The 4,877-nt window shown below is 37.7% G+C and overlaps 1 protein-coding gene and 1 long non-coding RNA gene across 4 annotated transcripts in view; one reads left to right on the top strand and one right to left on the bottom strand.

Moving 5' to 3' along the window:
• The window catches only part of LOC107588626 (zinc finger MIZ domain-containing protein 1-like), a 136,852-nt gene that overhangs the window by 13,727 nt on the left and 118,248 nt on the right, over positions 1-4,877 (top strand). The gene's annotated exons all lie outside the window — the stretch shown is intronic.
• On the bottom strand, positions 181-1,042 carry LOC107588627 (uncharacterized). Its single transcript, XR_001609608.1, has 3 exons — positions 978-1,042; positions 386-431; positions 181-259 (listed from the first exon to the last, which is right to left on the bottom strand). It is a non-coding gene; the product is annotated as an uncharacterized lncRNA (long non-coding RNA).

Here is a 4,877-nt window from a genome sequence, read left to right as displayed (position 1 = left end):
CATTTCATGTCCTGAAGAACAGTTCTCCTCACACATACACTGGGAGAGCATGTTGACATCATGTAAACAAAAAAAACAACAAACATGTTAAACAAGCAGGCCAACTTTATTTTATATACAATAAAGACAGTGATGGAGGTAGTTAGTGTTTGTGAATTTGCACTCACCTGAAGATCAAACATTTCAAATGTCATGCAACATCTGGGAAATATTGCTGGTGTGTGCCACTTTCTCTGATATGGTGAAACTCAGCACAAACCTAGAAAACCACAAACACGCACAAGTAAGTGTATAACCAACAATGGATGTAGAAAAGAGAAAGCGAGTCTGTGTCCTGTTATGTGAGGACGCAACACAACTTGCTCTTCAACTGAATAGAAGTTACCTTAAGTGTTGAGGCTCACTCTTTTGTATTCAGCATCCAGCTCGGCCTGCAATTAAAGAAAGCTTGTAAAGGTTTACTACAAGTTTGTAGATTGTTTTTGTAAATTGAATATATTGCAAAATTCACGTCTGTGTATTAGCTAATCTAATTTTGGATTAGTACTCTTAGCAGCTAGTTGTTTAAAAACAGACCAAATAAAAATCACATTTACCAGGGCCTTTCCCAAAAAAAAAGCATTGTATGGCTAAGATGATCGTAGAAACATTTGCCACCAAATGGTCTCAACAATCGACTCACGATGCTTTTGAGAAATGCAGCCCTAAACATTGCAGTTAACAGCAGCGACATTCAAAACGTACGTTTACTGAAAAAATGCCGGCTAACGTTAACATTAGTGCCTTTCTTTGACGTTAACATTATACTATAAGCAGTGACGCTAAAATAGCATTCAAAAGCACTAGGGAAATGCCGTGCTTTACAGCGCTGTGTAAAAACAGCGTTTCCCAAAAACGAAAACATTCCTTTATCATGATATTCTTACAACACTCAAAAAGCAAATAAGAAATTTTCACAGTTGTTTTGATTTACTTACAAGTTGTTCCATTAAGTTTGCTCCGGTCGCTTGCGATTATCCGCCATGTTGAATGGATTCTTCTGAACGTCGGTTAGAGCAACGAGGTGATGTCACTTTACATCGCTCAGTAAACGTAAAAATAATCATTTAAATAGAAGAGTTTACTCAAAACTGTTGAGCCACACAAAAATAAAACTAAATTCCTCGTTCAGAAAATGTAATTGTTATAAGTTGCATTAACGATTTAACAGACTTTAATTGCAGTGTTCTTAATCTTTATAAGTTAGTAGTACTGTTCGGGTTTACAGTGTATAATACTGTACCCTATTTCTGCAACCGTTAAAGGGCTTCTGACTGTTGGTGGTACTTTGTGATCCGAGTACCATTCTAGCTAAAATAACACAAAGTTGTTGCTAAAATTGTAACTAGAGTCCTCAAAATCCCCATGACGAATTATGACATTATCAGCAATGCCTTTCCTTCAGATCATTTCACTGCTTGTTTTTGCTGATAGAGGAAACCCCAGATGTTTGTAGGAGGTTTCAGGGAATCCTGAAGACAATAACCAGCTCTGATGTTGGCAGGTAGACTCCATCACAAAGGGGTTGCCAGCCTTTGATGTTGTGATGCCAGGGCAGAAAGCACTTGCATGCAGACACTAATTAGGCGATTGGCACCAAAGGACTTTGCGCAGAGATAGTCTGTATTCCATTAGTCCGAGTGGGTGCAAGTTTGATTATGCTCACCGCAGGCATGACCTAGTAGAAAATATTTGCCTGGCTCTAATTGCTATATAGTCAATTTGCAATTAGACATACTGGCAAGAAGGAATGGTAAGCAGTAGAAGCATCCTCGCTCGTCCACGTTGTAGCCCTGATTAAACATTACTCTGCATGATTGAACATCCCACTCAAATCATTTTGTGCTGCTGTTAAAGGCATAGTTCATCCAGTAAGAACATTGTACTTGCCAAAATGTGGCTCGAATTATTATTTTTTTTGCTATGCAATATATGTGGAACATACCTTTAGAAATTTAAAGGGATAGTACACCCAAAAATGAAAATTCTGTTATTAATTACATACCCTCATGTCGTTCCAAACCCGTAAGACACAAATTAAGGTATTTTTAGCACTAAAAGTATTTTTGTAGCTTCATAAAATTAAGTTTGACCCACTGATGTGCAGTGTTGGGCAAGTTACTCTGAAAATGTAATCAAATTACTGATTTTTTATTGCACGATTTCACTGTTACTTGCAATTTCTTTGTAATTGTTTTTGAAATTTACTCATTTCTGAGTGAAAATTGTTTCTATACCAAATTGTTTCAGCGTTGAATAGGGATAATGCACAATCCGCCGGTTGTTATTGTGGCAGGGTGAAGCTGATGGTCATGTATCACTCTAAAAGGGTTGGGTTTGTGATTATGATTTCGTAATTAGTTACATTATTAGTTACATTACTTTTTTTTCTCCATGAAATTGATGAAATCCCAGCATACACGCTCCCGTTAAATATTTGTTATTAAAGCATCAATATTCACAGAACACTGTTATTTTGAACTAAAGCAAGCGGCTGCTGCATGCATGGTTTGACATGGCAGAATGTCAGCAAACAGCGCTGCATTTATAATCTCTAAAAGACATCTCAGTTCATCGCAATCTCACAAATCTCTGTTATTATAACACAATAAATATATGCATAATGAATCTTTCATAATGTATACAATTTGTGTGTTATGAGAGGATTCGTGAGCACGCACATTTCAGCACTGCATTGCTTAACGTAGCGAACACGTGTTATAGCCTAAATAGAAACTCTGCATGTGATTGCTCCTGTTAATCGTTTATATTTTATATTAGTTCATGTTGCTTTTGTGCAATAGATGAATAACAATTTATTTGTTTTAGATATTTCTATTTTGCGGGAGTCCCGTGAATCATTTTATTCTCCCGCTGCCTTTCTTTCTTTCTTACTGCCTTTCTGGGCTTGAACATGGTAGTTCCCTTACTGTCTATGCAGGGTCAGAAATAGGGTTGGGCGATGTCTACCAAATTGGCATCGGACGATGTCTGCAGTGAAACATTGTGATGGACGATGACATCGGGGGGCGGGGTGGGGGGAGTGCCCGAAGCGTGAAACAAATAACGTAAGGGTCTGAATACTTAGGACCATGTGATATTTCAGTTTTTCTTTTTTAATAAATCTGCAAAAATGTCAACAATTCTGTGTTTTTCTGTCAATATGGAGTGCTGTGTGTACATTAATGAGGAAAAAAATTTTACTTAAATGATTTTAGCAAATGGCTGCAATTTAACAAAGAGTGAAAAATGTAAGGGGGTCTGAATACTTTCCGTACCCACTGTATATATACAATTTTTTTTTATATATGTGCCAGGTATATATCATTTGTGAATAAAAATATATTTACAAAACTAAACGTTTCTGTGTTTGTGTTGTAACATTGTGTATGTGCGTTGTTTGATAAATATACTATTATAGATTATGATGGGCCTGCTGTTGATGGGTTGATCTGTAGCTTTTGGCAGTAGGAGGAGAGGGACAATTTACATCAGTTGACATTAGCGTCCATGGCTGATTTTGTTATCGCCTGTTCCTCATCAGCTCAGCTTGTCAGTTTGCTGAAATATAGTCGCACTCTTGTGTCAACAGCTAATATTTACATAATCCCTTTCCACCCGCTTTAGTAACATGCGCATCTGAATGGCCAATGTTTAGATTAGAAGATGGCGATTCATTTTTAATGGCAGAGGCACGCCGTGAAAGTCTTGAAATGGGATGTTTGGCCTTTTGAGAGGAGCTCATGAAGCCTGCTAATGCAGTCTTGGAAGTGTGCATATGCAAAACATGACAAAATGAAATTTTAATTTGTGTGCAAACACTCTTTGTGTTTAGCATGGTGTCAACAGTGTAACTGCAGAGCTTTTACTCTCCAGACTGCTTGGATAGATGATGGTTTTATATGTAAACTTCCTCTATTGGGTTTGAGGTTTTTGCCTGTGACATACAGCAGATGCAATATGATTATGCTCTATGCTGTGATTTATTCATCTGTGCTGTTTCCTATGGGTCGTGATTGCATAAGGTCAGTTGAATCATAGAGCCTGCAGTCTGCATGCTGCTCATTATGTCAGGGAGTTGCATCTGACAATGGAGAAGTTTATTAGGTTTTTGTTTTTTGAATTAGTAATGCAGCCCTGCGTCATTGACACTCCTGGTGCAGTTGCACACAGAGCACATTGTGTTTTGCCTGATAAACAACCTCACAAATCGAACCGCCGCAGAAGTAATTCAGTGGAGCTTGTAAAAACAGACAAGAGGAAGTGCATTAATGCACTTGTGTGCAAAAGGGTCTGGCTGCAGCTTGGCGCTTGCACTCTCAGACACTTGCACTTCCGCTAGCGACATCACTTGCAGTCTTTATTTTTTTCATTTTGTTCTATTTATTTATTCTTTTTGTTTGACTCTCTCAACATTTTACAACAGTATAGCCAGGTGGTGAAGACAAGACAAAAGAAACTAAATTACGAAGTCACTTGCAATCGCCACTTGCACTCTCCGATACCTGCGACGTCACTTGCAATCGACACAAATCGTGCGTGTTGCCAATAAAGACAAGACGCTGTGGTGGTGATTTAATGATTAAAACTAATTTTATACTATAACATACAGGGTCCTGCAAGAAAAAGACAAGACCCGCAAATCCATGACCAGAACAGCAGAATATGAACGCATGCGCAAAGTCTCTCGTTAAGCGTTTTCCTCCTGTAGAAAAACATAAACACTTAACATGGCGTAATGTATTAAGATGCTATTAAAATATCAAATTCAATATACAGTTTATTAATATAATATGTATATAGTATTTTCCTCCCACACCGCAAAACGTTGCATAATG

This window comes from Sinocyclocheilus grahami, unplaced genomic scaffold, assembly GCF_001515645.1.
Source record: "Sinocyclocheilus grahami isolate Dianchi unplaced genomic scaffold, SAMN03320097.WGS_v1.1 scaffold106.1, whole genome shotgun sequence".
NCBI classification, from domain to species: Eukaryota; Metazoa; Chordata; class Actinopteri; order Cypriniformes; family Cyprinidae; genus Sinocyclocheilus; species Sinocyclocheilus grahami.
The sequence above is the reverse complement of the archived record's forward strand: the minus strand, read 5'-3'. Positions and strand labels throughout refer to the sequence as shown.